The sequence below is a fragment of the Schistocerca piceifrons genome, chromosome 2, assembly GCF_021461385.2.
Source record: "Schistocerca piceifrons isolate TAMUIC-IGC-003096 chromosome 2, iqSchPice1.1, whole genome shotgun sequence".
Taxonomy (NCBI): Eukaryota; Metazoa; Arthropoda; class Insecta; order Orthoptera; family Acrididae; genus Schistocerca; species Schistocerca piceifrons.
In genome coordinates this window covers 574,362,790-574,382,433 of record NC_060139.1, presented here as the reverse complement: position 1 = coordinate 574,382,433, position 19,644 = coordinate 574,362,790, and the positions used below count along the sequence as shown (strand labels likewise).

At 40.6% G+C, this 19,644-nt stretch overlaps 1 protein-coding gene across 2 annotated transcripts in view; it reads right to left on the bottom strand.

The window, feature by feature from the left end:
* LOC124777430 (protein lin-54 homolog) overlaps positions 1-19,644 on the bottom strand; it is a 283,077-nt gene that overhangs the window by 58,123 nt on the left and 205,310 nt on the right. The window lies entirely within an intron of this gene.

Genomic DNA, 19,644 nt, shown 5'->3' with positions numbered 1-19,644 from the left:
AAGTTTTTTTTTTTATTCTGGAACAAAGCTATTTGCTGCTCATTTGAGTTAATACCTATAACATTAATTGGTAGCACAATATACCGTCATCTCATCATTTGATGTAGCGCACTTATTTAATACATATAAAGATGAATTTTACTCAACTGCATACACCAGTTAAGCTAGAAGAAATATGCACACAAATATGTGTCTCTGTCCTTAAGCTGTCGCTAATGACCTCATTGTCTGCGGGTTGCACTTCTTGAAACTCTAAGTTTTCCTTCCATTAGTCATATGAGAATAACGAGAGGATTTCATGCCAAAAGGAAGATTAAATAAAACCGGTTTTTCAAGATGATGTACCAGGGGCAATCAGGAAGTGATGCAGAAGACACTTAGTACATTACCTAATACACTAATGTAGGAGATGATAGCATGAAGTACTTAAGCGAACATCAAATTGAGAGCAAGTTCAGCAGGGGTGTGGGGGCAGGGGGAGTGGGGAGTGGGGGGAAGGTGTGAATGAAGACGAATGGAAGACAAGCTGAAGTGGGAATGGAGGGGAAGAAGATAAGGAAAGAGGAGCACAAAGACAGATTATGGAAGTCACATCATTGCAAATTATTAATATGGTGCCACACCTTAGCAACTTATATCAACATCCACCTGTATAACAAAGTACATATTCTAGTACATACTATAACTTCTAGGGCTACTTGTCTTAAAAAGTTCGGAATTAAAAAGCTGTTGGCAATGATGTTTACAGATACAATGATAAAATATGAAATAATCGCCCGGTAACACTCACAATCATTTTTCAGAAAGCCATGATGTCTACAGTGACAGCCTTTGTTGTGACCCTCCATCCGTGACAATATTTTTACCAATATTTGCATGAAATGCATTTTGGTTTTTCTTTAAGCTTGTCACCTTAATGGTATGTTACAGAATCTATTCGACCATTTATTGTCAAAGTGTAAAATCCAAAAGATGAACAGGGAAATGATTGAAAAATATTAGTTAATATAATAAAGCTGCAAAAGCTGTGCAATGAGGAAAACAGTGTACTGCCCAAGAGAATAAGGCATATAATTTGTTTCTGCAGATGATTCTGTTCTGCTTTTAGGCCTTTCATTTAATTGTGGGAGGACATGAAACTAGTGGAAGTGTTAAAGGGGAGCTTTGATTTATATTCTAAACAGCATGCTATTTTATTACTTTGTCATACTGAGCCTTCACTCTAATGCTAATGGCACTGTAATTGTTTCTGGCAATTTTTTAAAATTGCTATTTGTTATTGGAAGGAATTTCATCCAATGAAAATGATTTAATGCTCAATACAGTAAATAATAACAAATGAACCAAAGAAACGGTAAGGGGTATCAAAAAGTTCCCAACTGAGGGTGTTGCTGCAGTGTATATGTAATGTAGTGCAGCTCCAGTGCTGGTATATAAGCTCTAACATGTAGGCAAGGTATTACTGTGCTATTCGTGACTTTCTGATGTGTGTATGCTAAATGCAGACTCGTGGACTTTGGAAACATTATCATCAAATTCATCCAAACAGGATCAACATGCTAGATTTTTTCTAGGCTGCTGAAGAACGAATACCAGAACAGACATCTACTGGAGAATGAAGAATGTGTACAGGCAACATGTCTGTCAAAAACCACCATTGTGGAATAGTGCACCAATTTCCAAGTTGGTTGTGATTCAGCACAAGATGCCAATCAAACTAGGAGGACAGCTTCAATTTACAATAACTCAAGTGGGAGACAGTTGAGCACTTCAATGAGAGTAATTCTGTCATAACCATGCACCTGCATTGGAGGAACTTAATTTTGAAGCTCATACACTATTATGGGCCATCAACAGTCACACATTAAATTATACTTGCATTTATGGAAATGAAGTCTAAACACCCCAACTGTACAGAATTTGCATTTTGCAAGACAAGTAAGTGGTTTTCTGGTACAAAAGCTGTAAAACTGTAGATCATTGTGGAGGAATTACTCACAAATGTAATTTGCTAAAAGAACACTCCAGTTGTGGAGCACTACACTCTAGCAATGTCTACCTGCTTTTCATTTTTTTAAAAAAAAAAAAAAAAAAGTTTTTCAAGAAATCAAATGGTGAGTTATCCTACATTCCACTTTCTTTAACTGATACTGTTTACTCACAATATACAAGAGTAATCACAAAAGAATAGTTTCCAAAGCATTTGGGACACACAAAAACTACTTTGCTTCCATAAATCCCAAACTGGGATGCACCGGTCTCGCTGGGCTACTCAGTCTTGGCTTGGCAGCAATTATGAATAGAGCTCTGGTTGATGCTACCATCAAGTGCAGAGTTCACACAGTTATTCGGTTTCTGAATGTAAAAGGTGTTGAATCAACTGAAATAGCAAAAGTTGTTGAATCACCTGAAATTCATTGCTAACTGGTGAAAGTATAGAAAGAATTGTGTATGGATGTCAAAAATTTTTGCAAGTTGTGTAGCGAGTTTACTGCCGACCATACTGAATTTCACAACAAACAAATGAGCGGGAGACCACTGGTTTCTGATGAAACCGTCATGAAGGTTGACTGGTGGATCACTTTGAATAGATGACAGACTAACGGCCGAATTACTGAATGTCTTTTTCCAAAGCTGTTTCACAGAGGAAGACTGCACTTCTCCAGATTGTCGCACAGATGACAAAATGGTAGATATAGAAATAGATGATAGAGGGATAGAAAAACAACTAAAATTGCTCAAAAGAGGAAAGGACACTGGACCTGATGGGATACAAGTTCGATTTTACACAGAGTACATGAAGGAACTTGCGCCCCCCCCCCCCCCCCCCCCTCTTCTTGTAGCGGTGTACCGTAGGTCTCTAGAAGAGCGTAGTGTTCCAAAAGATTGGAAAAGGGCACAGGTCATCCACATTTCCTAGAAGGGATGTCAAACAGATGTGCAGAGCTATAGACCTATATCTCTAAAGTCAATCAGTTATAGAGTTTTGGAACACATATTATGTTCGAGTATAATGACTTTTCTGGAGACTAGATATCTACTCTGTAGGAATCAGCATGGGTTTCAAAAAAGACGATCATGTGAAACCCAGCTCACGTTATTCATCCACGAGACTCAGAGGGCCATAGACACGTGTTCCCAGGGAGATGCCGTGTTTCTTGACTTCTGCAAAGCGTTTGATACAGATCCCCACAGTTGTTTAATGAACAAAGTAAGAGCATATGGATTATCAGACCAATTGTGTGATTGGACTGAAGAGTTCCTAGATAACAGAACGCAGCATGTCATTCTCAATGGAGAGAAGTCTTCTGAAGTAAGAGTGATTTCAGGTGTGTCGCAGGGGAGTGTCGTAGGACCGCAGCTATTCACAGTATATATAAATGACCTTGTGGATAACATTGGAAGTTCGCTGAGGCTTTTTGCAGATGATGCTGTAGTATATCAAGAGGTTGCAACAATGGAAAATTATACTGAAATGCAGGAAGACCTGCAACGAATTGACGCATGGTTCAGGGAAAGGCAATTTAATCTCAATGTAGACAAGTGTAATGTGCTGCGAATACATAGAAGGAAATATCCTTTATCATTTAGCTACAATATAGCAGGTCAGCAACTGGAAGCAGTTAATTCCATAAATTATGTGGAAGCAGGCATTAGGAGTGATTTAAAATGGAATGACCATATAAAGTTAATCATCAGTAAAGCAGATGCCAGACTGAGATTCATTGGAAGAATCATAAGGAAATGCAGTTTGAAAACAAATAAAGTAGGTTACAGTACACTTGTTCACCCACTGCTTCAATACTGCTCACCAGTGTGGGATCCGAACCAGATAGGGTTGATAGAAGAGATAGAGAAGATCCAACAGAGAGCAAAGTGCTTTGTTACAGGATGATTTAGTAATCGCGAAAGTGTTACAGAGATGGTAGGTAAACTCCAGTGGAAGACTCTGCAAGAGACGCTCAGTAGCTCGGTATGGGCTTTTGTTGAAGTTTTGAGAACATACCTTCACCGAGGAGTCAAGCAGTATACTGCTCCCTCCTATGTATATCTCACAAAGAGACCATGAGGATAAAATCAGAGAGATTGGAGCCGACACAGAGGCATACCGACAATCTTTCTTTCCACGAACAATACGAGAATGGAATAGAAGGGACAACCGACAGAGGTACTCAAGGTACCCTCCGCCAGACACTGTCAGGTGGCTTGCGGAGTATGGATGTAGATGTAGATGTAGATTTCTGAAATTTGGTTCTTGATGTTTCTCGAAGGGCCAATGATAGGATTTTAACAGACAAGTATCAGAAGCTGTGCACAAGATCGGTACCACCAATGCCGATAGGAGACAATGAACAGCAATGTGCTGATTCTTCTCGTGAATTTCTTAGCAGATGAAAAGGACAACTTTTTGGCCTCAATTCTCAAGGATGACAAAATCTGGCCATTTCACTTTACACCACAGACCAACAGCAATCATGCTACCAACAGCAGTCCTCTTCACCCACACCACAAAAATTCAAACACAATCCGTCAGTCATGTCATGGCAACTGTGTTTTAGGATCAAAGGTGTTTTTGTTATTCGACTTAATGCCTACTGGACCACAATAAATGCTGACAGTTACTGTGGCACACTGAAAAAACTCACTACCCTCTGTTTCTAAGTTGAGAGAACATTTGGGTGGAAGACAATTCAGCCTCAGCGATGAGGTGAAACATAACGTTCAACGCGTCATCGAGGACATAGCTGTGTGCTGGTATAATAAGTGCGTACAAAGGCAATCACAGCATCTATAAAAATTGTGATTATGTGCAAAAACAGATGAATGTCCAACCTTGAAAATGATATAGATACTACAGAAAATTAACAGTTTTTTGATTTCTAAAAAGCTGGACGCATTACTTTTGGTGGTGGAGCGCCACTCAACAAGTGGTGGTGGAACGCCACTTAACAAGTGGTGGTGGCTAAAAAGGAAGTGCCCAATACGCAACCTAGTTAAAATGACCTCCTCATGGCGGGAGGGCCGAGAGGAGGTCGTCCAAGATGTTGGGACAGGCTTAACAACCGGTTTCATTCCCATGAAGGGAGGACCAGTGGCAGTGCCAAAGTGACACCATCACCTGACAGATGGCAACACAGAGATCATCGGAGAGAATATAAGAACTAGTGGGCTGAGGTACAAGGACTACAACCTTGGCAACAGCCTTGTTTCCTGTCAGACCAACATGACCAGGAATCCACATAAACATCACAGTGGCTCCATCAAGAGAGAGCACATGGCAGTTTTCCTGGAACCGTTGCATTAAGGGATGGATGGTGTGCAGTACACAGAGGCTTTGAAGGGCGCAGAGTGTCTGAGCGGATGACAACCAAAAAGCCTGTGTCACTGGATGTACTCTGTGGACTGATACAGGGTGAAGATATCAGTAAATACTGAGCAGTATGCTGAAAGTAGATACCAAAAAATGTCGGTGCCAATAATAAAGGCACATCCGACACCAAGGTCAGTCCAAGAGCCATCAGTGTAAACAAAGGTACTATTGCGAAGTTCCACGTGAAGGTCGTCAATCTGAAGGTGAATAGTGAGGCTGGAATAGTATGCTTAGGAAGCAAATGAAAGACAACGTGAACACAATCCGCCACATGAAGCCAAGATGGTGAAGGGTTCACACCCACCAGGAAAGTTGCAGGTAGTGTGAAGTTAATCAGAAGGAGCCAGAGCTGAACGTGAACTCCAGGAGGTAACAGAAAAAGAGGGACGTGCCCCATACTAGCGATCAAAGGAGTCATCGAATAGGGAGGGATTGGATGGGCGGCCACGCATGGCACACAAACAACATGCATACCTCCTGAGGAAAAAGTTACAATAGTAGGACAGCAGTAGTCAGCAGCTTCTGCATATAGACTCTCAATCGGGCTAGTGTGCAAGGCGCCAGTGGCCGAACTGATGCCACAATGGTGGCTAGTAGTGACGGAACACCACTTTAGAATGGGTGGTAAGAAACTTGAGTAGGGTGTCCCTTGTTACAGGCATTGATAATAGATAATCACAGCCTAGATGAAGGATGTGGTTTAGTTGTTCCAGCCCGGACTTATACTGGATGACAAAGGGGTCACTCCTCTGTAGCTGGTTCTTGGGTGTGATGGGAGGACTAGGGGCATGTGTGGAATGTGTCATGGGAAATTTTTTTGCAGACTAGGTTTATGGGACAGTGGCTGTCTGTAAAGGCCTTTGAGACCCTCAGCACACTGGGCAAGATAGTTCTTTGTCATGGCACATATGCTGTCCCTGGGTGGTCAGGCTATATGAGAGGAATTTTTTGGTGTGGAATGGATGGCAGCTGCTTAAATGCAGGTATTGTTGGTGGTTGGTGGGTCCAATGTGGGCAGAGGTGTGCATGGAGCCATGAGAGAAGAGATGGTCAACATAAAGGAAGGTTGCGCACTTGGTTGAGGAGGATCAGGTGAAGCAGATGGGAGAGAACGTGTTGAGGTTGTGAAAGAATGAGGGAGGGTATCTTGGCCCTGATACCAGTTTGTGAAGATAACATCAACGAACCAGAACCTGAACCAGAGCAGGGGTCTGAGAAGCTTGGAAAGTTTCCTCTAGATGCTCAATTAAAAAGTTGGCATAGGAGGGTGCCATGTAAGTGCCCATAGCATGCAGTGGATTTGCCTGTATATGCTTCCTTCAAAGGAGAAGAGGCTATGAGGTAGGATACAGTTAAAAAGTTTTGAGGGATGAGGTAGTGTGTTTGGAGCCTGAAGGACATTGGGAAAGGCAGTGTTAAAAGCGTTAAAACCAGTTGTGAAGGAAGTGTCTGGTCAGCTGCACAAGGTCAATGATATAAAGTCAGTTCACAGTAAAATTATTTCTGTTACTGATAAATCAGATATATGTATAGTATTTAACAATCATTTTCTGAGCATTACTGGTGAATTAAATAAAAATTTAGTTTCTACAGGGAATTATAACTCTCTTGGGAAATGCCTTTTTGAGATTGATGTCTGAAATACTCCTATGTGATACAGACAAGAGGGAGACTGAGTCAATAATTAAATCACTGAAGACTAAGGACTCTCATGGTTACGATGGAGTGTCTAGCAGAATATTTAAGTACTGTGCTGCACATGTTAGCCACGTATTTAGCCATATTTGTAATTTTTCCTTTAAGAATGGTCAGTTTCCTGAGTGATTAAAGTACTCAATAGTAAAGCTGCTTTATAAAAAGGGAGAAAGCGATAATGTAGATAATTTTACACCTATTTCTATGCCATCAGTGTTTGCTAAAGTTATTCAAAGGCTGTGTATGTAAGGATAATTGATCATTTTGTTGTTGTTGTGGTCTTCAGTCCTGAGACTGGTTTGATGCAGCTCTCCATGTTACTCTATCCTGTGCAAGCTCCTTCATCTCCCAGTACCTAGTGCAACCTACATCCTTCTGAATCTGCTTAGTGTATTCATCTCTTGGTCTCCCTCTACGATTTTTACCCTCCATGCTGCCCTCCAATGCTAAACTGACGATCCCTTGATGCTTCATAACATGTCCTACCAACCGAACCCTTCTTCTAGTCAAGTTCTGCCACAAACTTCTCTTCTCCCCAATTCTATTCAATACCTCCTCATTAGTTAGTGATCTACCCATGTAATCTTCAGCATTCTTCTGTAGCACCACATTTCGAAAGCTTCTATTCTCTTCTTGTCCAATCTATTTATCGTCCATGTTTCACTTCCATACATGGCTACACTCCATACAAATACTTTCAGAAACGACTTCCTGACACTTAAATCTATACTCAATGTTAACAAATTTCTCTTCTTCAGAAATGCTTTCCTTGCCATTGCCAGTCTACATTTTATATCCTCTCTACTTCGACCATCGTTGGTTATTTTGCACCCCAATAGCAAAACTCTTTTATTACTTTAAGTGTCTCATTTCCTAATCTAATTCCCTCAGCATCACCCGATTTAATTCGACTACATTCCATTATCCTTGTTTTACTTTTGTTGATGTTCATCTTATATCCTCCTTTCAAGACACTATCCATTCCGTTCAACTGCTCTTCCAAATCCTTTGCTGTCTCTGACAGAATTACAATGTCATCGGCGAAGCTAAAAGTTTTTATTTCTTCTCCATGGATTTTAATACCTACTCCAAATTTTTCTTTTGTTTCCTTCACTGCTTGCTCAATATAGAGATTGAATAACATCGGGGAGAGGCTGCAACCCTGTCTCACGCCCTTCCCAACCACTGCTTCCCTTTCGTGTCCCTCGATTCTTACAACTGCCATCTGCTTTCTGTACAAATTGTAAATAGCCTTTCGCTCCCTGTATTTTACCCCTGCCACATTCAGAATTTGAAAGAGAGTATTCCAGTCAACATTGTCAAAAGCTTTCTCTAAGTCTACAAATGCTAGGAACGTAGGTTTGCCTTTCCTTAATCTAGCTTCTAAGGTAAGTCGTGGGGTCAGTATTGCCTCACGTGTTCCGATATTCCTACGGAATCCAAACTGATCTTCCCCGAGGTCGGCTTCTACTAGTTTGTCCATTCGTCTGTAAAGAATTCGCATTAGTATTTTGCTGCCGTGGCTTATTAAACTGATAGTTCGGTAATTTTCACATCCGTCAACACCTGCTTTCTTTGGGATTGGAATTATTATATTCTTCTTGAAGTCTGAGGGTATTTCGCCTGTCTCATACATCTTGCTCACCAGATGGTAGAGTTTTGTCAGGACTGGCTCTCCCAAGGCTGTCAGTAGTTCTAATGGAATGTTGTCTACTCCTGGAGCTTTGTTTCGACTCAGGTCTTTCAGTGCTCTGTCAAACTCTTCACACAGTATCATATCTCCCATTTCATCTTCATCTACATCCTCTTCCATTTCCATAATATTGTCCTCAAGTACATCGCCCTTGTATAGACCCTCTATATACTCCTTTCACCTTTCTGCTTTCCCTTCTTTGCTTAGAACTGGGTTTCCATCTGAGCTCTTGATATTCATACAAGTGGTTCTCTTTTCTCCAAAGGTCTCTTTAATTTTCGTGTAGGCAGTGTCTATCTTACCCCTTGTGAGATAAGCCTCTACATCCTTATATTTGTCCTCTAGCCATCCCTCGTTAGCCATTTTGCACTTCCTGTCGACCAAATTTTTGAGATGTTCGTATTCCTTTTTGCCTGCTTCATTTACTGTATTTTTATATTTTCTCCTTTCATCAATTAAATTCAATATTTCTTCTGTTACCCAAGGATTTCTACTAGTCCTCGTCTTTTTACCTACTTGATCCTCTGCTGCCTTCACCACTTCACCCCTCAAAGCTACCCTTTCTTCTTCAACTGTATTTCTTTCCCCCATTCCAGTCAATTGTTCCCTTATGCTCTCCCTGAAACTCTGTACAACCTCTGGTTTAGTCAGTTTATCCAGGTCCCATCTCCTTAAATTCCCACCTTTTTGCAGTTTTAGTCTACAGTTCATAACCAATAGATTGTGGTTAGAGTCCACATCTGTCCCTGGAAATGTCTTACAATTTAAAACCTGGTTCCTAAATCTCTGTCTTACCATTATATAATCTATCTGAAACCTGTCAGTATCTCCAGGCTTCTTCCATGTATACAATCTTCTTTTATGATTCTTGAACGAAGTTTTAGCTATGATTAGGTTGTACTCTGTGCAAAATTCTACCAGGTGGCTTCCTCTTTCGTTTCTTACTTCCAATCCATATTCACCTACTACGTTTCCTTCTCTCCCTTTTCCTACCGACGAATTCCAGTCACCCATGACTATTAAATTTTCGTCTCCCTTCACTACCGGAATAATTTCTTTTATTTCATCATACCCCCCCCATGAACCATGGACCTTGCCGTTGGTGGGGAGGCTTGCGTGCTTCAGCGATACAGATAGCCGTACCGTAGGTGCAACCACAACAGAGGGCTATCTGTTGAGAGGCCAGACAAACGTGTGGTTCCTGAAGAGGGGCAGCAGCGTTTTCAGTAGTTGCAAGGGCAACAGTCTGGATGATTGACTGATGTGGCCTTGTAACAATAACCAAAACGGCCTTGCTGTGCTGGTACTGCGAATGGCTGAAAGCAAGGGGAAACTACAGCCGTAATTTTTCCCGAGGGCATGCAGCTTTACTGTATGATAAAATGATGATGGCGTCCTCTTGGGTAAAATATTCCGGAGGTAAAAATAGTCCCCCATTCGGATCTCCGGGCGGGGACTACTCAAGAGGATGTCGTTATCAGGAGAAAGAAAACTGGCGTTCTACGGATCGGAGCGTGGAATGTCAGATCCCTTAATCGGACAGGTAGGTTAGAAAATTTAAAAAGGGAAATGGGTAGGTTGAAGTTAGATATAGTGGGAATTAGTGAAGTTCGGTGGCAGGAGGAACAAGACTTCTGGTCAGGTGACTACAGGATTATAAACACAAAATCAAATAGGGGTAATGCAGGAGTAGGTTTAATAATGAATAGGAAAATAGGAATGCGGGTAAGCTACTACAAACAGCATAGTGAACGCATTATTGTGGCCAAGATAGATACGAAGCCCACACCTACTACAGTAGTACAAGTTTATATGCCAACTAGCTCTGCAGATGACGGAGAAATTGAAGAAATGTATGATGAAATAAAAGAAATTATTCAGATTGTGAAGGGAGACGAAAATTTAATAGTCATGGGTGACTGGAATTCTAGTGTAGGAAAAGGGAGAGAAGGAAACATAGTAGGTGAATATGGATTGGGGGACAGAAATGAAAGAGGAAGCCGCCTGGTAGAATTTTGCACAGAGCACAACATAATCATAACTAACACTTGGTTTAAGAATCATGAAAGAAGGTTATATACATGGAAGAACCCTGGAGATACTAAAAGGTATCAGATAGATTATATAATGGTAAGACAGAGATTTAGGAACCAGGCTTTAAATTGTAAGACATTTCCAGGGGCAGATGTGGACTCTGACCACAATCTATTGGTTATGACCTGTAGATTAAAACTGAAGAAACTGCAAAAAGGTGGGAATTTAAGGAGATGGGACCTGGATAAACTAAAAGAACCAGAGGTTGTACAGAGATTCAGGGAGAGCATAAGGGAGCAATTGACAGGAATGGGGGAAATAAATACAGTAGAAGAAGAATGGGTAGCTTTGAGGGATGAAGTAGTGAAGGCAGCAGAGGATCAAGTAGGTAAAAAGACGAGGGCTAGTAGAAATCCTTGGGTAACAGAAGAAATATTGAATTTAATTGATGAAAGGAGAAAATATAAAAATGCAGTAAGTGAAACAGGCAAAAAGGAATACAAACGTCTCAAAAATGAGATCGACAGGAAGTGCAAAATGGCTAAGCAGGGATGGCTAGAAGACAAATGTAAGGATGTAGAGGCCTATCTCACTAGGGGTAAGATAGATACCGCCTACAGGAAAATTAAAGAGACCTTTGGAGATAAGAGAACGACTTGTATGAATATCAAGAGCTCAGATGGAAACCCAGTTCTAAGCAAAGAAGGGAAAGCAGAAAGGTGGAAGGAGTATATAGAGGGTCTATACAAGGGCGATGTACTTGAGGACAATATTATGGAAATGGAAGAGGATGTAGATGAAGATGAAATGGGAGATATGATACTGCGTGAAGAGTTTGACAGAGCACTGAAAGACCTGAGTCGAAACAAGGCCCCCGGAGTAGACAATATTCCATTGGAACTACTGACGGCAGTGGGAGAGCCAGTCCTGACAAAACTCTACCATCTGGTGAGCAAGATGTATGAAACAGGCGAAATACCCTCAGACTTCAAGAAGAATATAATAATTCCAATCCCAAAGAAAGCAGGTGTTGACAGATGTGAAAATTACCGAACTATCAGCTTAATAAGTCACAGCTGCAAAATACTAACACGAATTCTTTACAGACGAATGGAAAAACTAGTAGAAGCCAACCTCGGGGAAGATCAGTTTGGATTCCGTAGAAACACTGGAACACGTGAGGCAATACTGACCTTACGACTTATTATAGAAGAAAGATTAAGGAAAAGCAAACATACGTTTCTAGCATTTGTAGACTTAGAGAAAGCTTTTGACAATGTTGACTGGAATACTCTCTTTCAAATTCTAAAGGTGGCAGGGGTAAAATACAGGGAGCGACAGACTATTTACAATTTGTACAGAAACCAGATGACAGTTATAAGAGTCGAGGGACATGAAAGGGAAGCAGTGGTTGGGAAGGGAGTAAGACAGGGTTGTAGCCTCTCCCCGATGTTGTTCAATCTGTATATTGAGCAAGCAGTAAAGGAAACAAAAGAAAAATTCGGAGTAGGTATTAAAATTCATGGAGAAGAAATAAAAACTTTGAGGTTCGCAGATGACATTGTAATTCTGTCAGAGACAGCAAAGGACTTGGAAGAGCAGTTGAATGGAATGGACAGTGTCTTGAAAGGAGGATATAAGATGAACATCAACAAAAGCAAAACAAGGATAATGGAATGTAGTCTAATTAAGTCGGGTGATGCTGAGGGAATTAGATTAGGAAATGAGACACTTAAAGTAGTAAAGGAGTTTTGCTATTTGGGGAGCAAAATAACTGATGATGGTCGAAGTAGAGAGGATATAAAATGTAGGCTGGCAATGGCAAGGAAAGCATTTCTGAAGAAGAGAAATTTGTTAACATCCAGTATTGATTTAAGTGTCAGGAAGTCATTTCTGAAAGTATTCGTATGGAGTGTAGCCATGTATGGAAGTGAAACATGGACGATAAATAGTTTGGACAAGAAGAGAATAGAAGCTTTCGAAATGTGGTGCTACAGAAGAATGCTGAAGATTAGATGGGTAGATCACATAACTAATGAGGAAGTATTGAATAGGATTGGGGAGAAGAGAAGTTTGTGGCACAACTTGACCAGAAGAAGGGATCGGTTGGTAGGACATGTTCTGAGGCATCAAGGGATCACAAATTTAGTATTGGAGGGCAGCGTGGAGGGTAAAAATCGTAGAGGGAGGCCAAGAGATGAATACACTAAGCAGATTCAGAAGGATGTAGGTTGCAGTAGGTACTGGGAGATGAAAAAGCTTGCACAGGATAGAGTAGCATGGAGAGCTGCATCAAACCAGTCTCAGGACTGAAGACCACAACAACAACAACATTTCATCATACATTTCTTCAATTTCTTCGTCATCTGCTAAGCTAGTAGGCATATAAACTTGATCATTTTATATCACACGATTTGCTCTCAAATGCACAGTCCAGCTTTAGAAGTCATTTAACAACTGAAAATGCTATATTCTCTTTCCTCTGTGAGGCACTGAATGGGTTAAAAGGTTTCAAACGCTTGGCATAGTTTTTGATTTAACTAAGACATTTGATTGTGTTGATCACAAAATATTGCTCCAGAAGTTGGACCATTATGGAATACGGGGAGTAGCTCACAATTAGTTCACCTCTCACTTTAGCAACAGACAGGAAAAGGTCATTATTCGAAATGTTGAGAATGGCTGTGATGCAGGGTCTGAGTGGGGTAGTCAAGTGGGCGGTGCCCCAGGGATCAGTGTTGGGGCCACTCCTGTTCCTTATTTATATAAGTGATATACCCTCTAGTATTACGGGTAACTCTAAAATATTTGTTTGCTGATGACACTAGCTTGGTAGGTAAGGATGTTGTGTGCAACATTGGCTCAGTTTCAAATAATGCAGTTCATAACCTAAGTTAATTGCTTGTAGAGAATAAACTAAAACTAAATCACAGTAAGATCCAGTTTTTACAGTTTCCAGTACGCAATTCAAGAAAACCTGACATTTTAATTTCACAGAATGGGCATATGATTAGTGTAACTGAACAGTTCAAATTTCTAGTTCAGATAGATAGTAAGCTCTCGTGGAAAGCCCACATTCAGGATCTTGTTCAAAGACTTAAGGGGACCACATTGTGGTTCAGGTCGAAAAAAATCGATTTTCAGTTTTCATCATATTTTGATAGATTAAGGTTTTATTTAAGTACTCTGAAAAGGATTTTGCTGAAATTTTTTTTGAACCTTTAAAGAGCATTTTTCTACCATGTGTGTTTATGTGCCATGCCCACTTTTCTGCATATATTTTAGATCTTTATATACCCTACATTGCATGCTTTCAAACACGTGGTTAGTTTTGTTCAAGTGTGATTGTGAGTAGTAGTTATAGAAAACTTGCAGGTATACTATGGACAGGCTATTAGGAGAAATAAAGAAAATCTGGAGGCAATGAAGAGAGTCCTCTACTGATGATAAGCCACGTCATGGATTGTGTCCATCAGGAGAAAATTCATGGTGCAAATACAATAGGGCTCAGGCAACTGGAGAATCTTATTCTCACCAAGATTCTCTTCCTGCTGCTGTTATTACAGCAATTAAACCTATTTTCAGAGACTTGGCTCATCCTGACCACATAAGGAAATGTCTGCATGGGCAGACACAGAACCCAAATTAATGTTTCAACAGCATAATTGGAGCCGCCTTCCTAAAATTGTACTTGTAGGCATGCATACAATGAAACTAGGAGTCCATGATTCTGTTATTACATTCAATTGTGGTAATATTGGAAAGTGTTGGGTATTGAAAAAGCTGGGAATTAATCCTGGTGAAAATATGATCACTGGGCTGCAACACTGTGATAAAATGAGGATAGCCGGTGCAGACAGGTTTGCATCTAATATGCCCCCCCCCCCCCCCACCCCCATGAACCATGGACCTTGCCGTTGGTGGAGAGGCTTGCGTGCCTCAACGATATAGATAGCTGTACCGTAGGTGCAACCACAACGGAGGGGTCTCTGTTAACAGGCCAGACAAACATGTGGTTCCTGAAGAGGGGCAGCAGCCTTTTCAGTAGTTGCAGGGGCAACAGTCTGGATGATTGACTAATCTGGCCTTTTAACACTAACCAAAATGGCCTTGCTGTGCTGGTACTGCGAACGGCTGAAAGCAAGGGGAAACTACAGCCGTAATTTTTCCCGAGGGCATGCAGCTATACTGTATGATAAAATGATGATGGCGTCCTCTTGGGTAAAATATTCCGGAGGTAAAAATAGTCCCCCATTCGGATCTCCGGGCGGGGACTACTCAAGAGGATGTCGTTATCAGGAGAAAGAAAACTGGCGTTCTACGGATCGGAGCGTGGAATGTCAGATCCCTTAATCGGGCAGGTAGGTTAGAAAATTTAAAACGGGAAATGGATAGGTTAAAGTTAGATATAGTGGGAATTAGTGAAGTTCGGTGGAAGGAGGAACAAGACTTTTGGTCAGGTGAATAAGGGTTATAAATACAAAATCTAATAAGGGTAATGCAGGTGTAGGTTTAATAATGACTAAAAAAAATAGGATTACGGGTAAGCTACTACAAACAGCGAAGTGAATGCATTATTGTCATGCCTACTACAGTAGTACAAGTTTATATGCCAACTAGCTCTGCAGATGATGAAGAAATTGATGAAATGTATGATGGGATAACAGAAATTATTAAGGTAGTGAAGGCAGCCGAAAATTTAATAGTCATGGGTGACTGGAATTCGTCAGTAGGAAAAGGGAGAGAAGGAAACATAGTAGGTGAATATGGATTGGGGCTAAGAAATGAAAAAGGAAGCCGCCTGGTAGAATTTTGCGCAGAGCATAACTTAATCATAGCTAACACTTGGTTCAAGAATCATGAAAGAAGGTTGTATACATGGAAGAACCCTGGAGATACTAATAGGTATCAGATAGATTATATAATGGTAAGACAGAGATTTAGGAACCAGGTTTTAAATTGTAAGACATTTCCAGGTGCAGATGTGGACTGACCACAATCTATTGGTTATGACCTGTAGATTAAAACTGACGAAACTGCAAAAAGGTGAGAATTTAAGGAGATGGGACCTGGATAAACTGACTAAACCAGAGGTTGTACAGAGTTTCAGGGAGAGCATAAGGGAACAATTGACAGTAATGTGGGAAAGAAATACAGTAGAAGAAGAATGGGTAGCTTTGAGGGATGAAATAGTGAAGGCAGCAGAGGATCAAATAGGTAGAAAGACGAGGGCTAGTAGAAACCCTTGGATAACAGAAGAAATATTGAATTTAATTGATGAAAGGAGAAAATATAAAACCGCAGTAAATGGAGCAGGCAAAAAGGAATACAAACGTCTCAAAAATGAGATCGACAAAGTGCAAAATGGCTAAGCAGGGATGGCTAGAGGACAAATGTAAGGACGTAGAGGCTTATCTCACTAGGGGTAAGATAGATACTGCTTGCAGGAAAATTAAAGAGACCTTTAGAGAAAGGAGAACCACTTGCATGAATATCAAGAGCTTTGATGGAAACCCAGTTCTAAGCAAAGAAGGGAAAGCAGAAAGGTGGAAGGAGTATATAGAGGGTCTATACAAGGGCGATGTACTTGAGGACAATATTATGGAAATGGAAGAGGATGTAGATGAAGATGAAATGGGAGATATGATACTACGTGAAGAGTTTGACAGAGCACTGAAAGACCTGAGTCGAAACAAAGCCCCAGGAGTAGACAACATTCCATTAGAACTACTGACAGCCTTGGGAGCGCCAGTCCTGACAAAACTCTACCATCTGGTGAGCAAGACGTATGAAACAGGCGAAATACCCACAGACTTCAAGAAGAATATAATAATTCCAATCCCAAAGAAAGCAGGTGTTGACAGATGTGAAAATTACCGAACTATCAGTTTAATAAGTCACAGCTGCAAAATACTAACGCGAATTCTTCACAGACGAATGGAAAAACTGATAGAAGCCGACCTCGAGGAAGATCAGTTTGGATTCCGTAGAAATGTTGGAACACATGAGGAAATACTGACCCTACGACTTATATTAGAAGAAAGATTAAGGAAAGGCAAACCTACGTTTCTAGCATTTGTAGACTTAGAGAAAGCTTTTGACAATGTTGACTGGAATACTCTCTTTCAAATTTTGAAGGTGGCAGGGGTAAAATACAGGGAGCGAAAGGCTATTTACAATTTGTACAGAAAGCAGGTGGCAGTTATAAGAGTCGAGGGGTATGAAAGGGAAGCAGTGGTTGGGAAGGGAGTGAGACAGGGTTGTAGCCTATCCCCGATGTTATTCAATCTGTATATTGAGCAAGCAATAAAGGAAACAAAAGAAAAGTTCGGAGTAGGTATTAAAATCCATGGAGAAGAAATAAAAACTTTGAGGTTCGCCAATGATATTGTAATTCTGTCAGAGACAGCAAAGGACTTGGAAGAGCAGCTGAATGGAATGGACAGTGGCTTGAAAGGAGGATATATGATGAACATCAACAAAAGCAAAACGAGGATAATGGAATGTAGTTGTATTAAGTCGGGAGATGCTGAGGGTATTAGATTAGGAAATGAGACACTTAAAGTAGTAAAGGAGTTTTGCTATCTGTGGAGCAAAATAACCGATGATGGTCGAAGTAGAGAGGATATAAAATGTAGACTGGCAATGGCAAGGAAAGCGTTTCTGAAGAAGAAAAATTTGTTAACATCGAGTATAGATTTAAGTGTCAGGAAGTCGTTTCTGAAAGTATTTGTATGGAGTGTAGCCATGTATGAAAGTGAAACGTGGACGATAAATAGTTTAGACAGGAAGAGAATAGAAGCTTTCGAAATGTGGTGCTACAGAAGAATGCACAAGATTAGATGGGTAGATCACATAACTAATGAGGAGGTATTGAATAGAATTGGGGAGAAGAGGAGCTTGTGGCACAACTTGACTAGAAGAAGGGATCGGGCGGTAGGAGATGTTCTGAGACATCGACAGATCACCAATTTAGTATTGGAGGGCAGCGTGGAGGGTAAAAATCGTAGAGGGAGACCAAGAGATGAATACACTAAGCAGATTCAGAAGACCAAGAGATGAATACACTAAGCAGATTCAGAAGGATGTAGGCTGCAGTAGGTACTGGGAGATGAAGAAGCTTGCACAGGATAGGGTAGCATGGAGAGATGCATCAAACCAGTCTCAGGACTGAAGACCACAACAACAACATGGCCAAGAAAGGAAGACAAACATCCAGGAAGGTGAAAAAGAAACTGCAAGACTTGCTAGAGGCCCAAGAAGGGCCCTCATATGCAGCAGGACAGTTTTAAGTAACTGTAAGTAACAAATTTCAAAAGTTTTTTCAGTCCAACTAAAATTTTCAGTACATATGCCCCATTATATCAGAAACTATCATAGATAAATGAAAGAAATTTTCAGAGACTCTTAATAATGTAAAAGGTCACCTCTTGCACTACATTTATTAATATTCCCCCCATTAGGAAGTTCACAAAAAAATATTTTATGCAGAAAAAAAACAATATTTTTTGTTAATAAATTTAAAAAAGTATTTCTTAAAAACTATAAAATGGATAAAGCAGATTTTAGTACAGTTGACTATTAGCATCATGCAACATACAGTAAAAGTATTAAGGTCCTGTATCAAATAGTTTTTTCAGAAATGGGTCAAATACTTGCCTAAATTAACACGGGTTAGGTAGGCACGGTGCGGTCCCCTTAATGCTGCCATTTTTACTATTCGAACGGTATCTGAAGTGAGTGATCATTCGAGATGAAAATCAGTCTACTTTGCTTATTTTCATTCACTTATGTTGTATGGCATTATATTATGGGGTTACTCTTCCCATTCTAAAAGGATATTTTTTGTCTCAGAAATGGGCAGTTCGGGCAATAAGTGGTGTAAGTTAACGAATCTCTTGTCAACCCCTGTTCACGAGTCTGTGTCTTTTGACACTGGCCTCAAAATATATCTTTCCTTAACTCTCGTGCAGAAAGGTGTGCAGTATACTGCTGCATCCATGTTCAATAAGCTACCGCTCGAATTCAACAATCTTAGCAGTAATCCACGCACTTTCAAATAAAAAATGAGAGAGTTTCCTCATGGGTCACTCCTCCTATTCTATTGAGGAGTTCCTTGAAAAATTAAGCTGATTCTTGTTGTATTGTTGATTGTGTTTACTTAAGCTTATGGACTGACTTTTTTTGGGTTCATGAACATTTATTTTTATCTGTTATTACTTTTATGTTGTAATTTCATGTACTGACACATTCCACGACCTTTGAGATTTGCTCCTCAATTTTGTCCTAGGGAACTTGACGTGTAAATAAATAAATAAATAAATAAAAACAATAGGCATAAGGGATGTTGATGTATAGAGAAGTGGTGTGAACAGTGACGAGTAAGTATCCAAAAGGTAAAGGGTGGGGATTATGGAGAGTCAGTGAAGGAAGTAGTTGTTATCTCTGATGTGGGAGCCTGTATTTTCGGGAAATGGTTGAGGAGTTTATAAATTAGTGCCAGAATTCTTTCAGGGGCAGCACGATAACCAGCTCGACTTGGGCATTCAGGATTGTTGGTTTATGGATTTTGGGGAGCCACAGAAGGTGGGTGTTCAAAGTGTCATAGAGGTGAGGAGGGAAAAGACTCAAGAGAGAGATTCTGGGAAGGGCCAAAGGGTGGAAGCAGGGATTGGAGATTACATTGTGCATACAACTGTTTCTACCCCCATTCTCCCATGACCACATCACAATTCACATCCTCTCACCGTCACTGAGCAGCAGTCTCTGTCAATGCACCCACTGGTCTTTTCCCCATCTCTGCTCCTCTCCTTTTCCACTCCCGCCCCTCCCCTCACCCCCACAGCCTCTT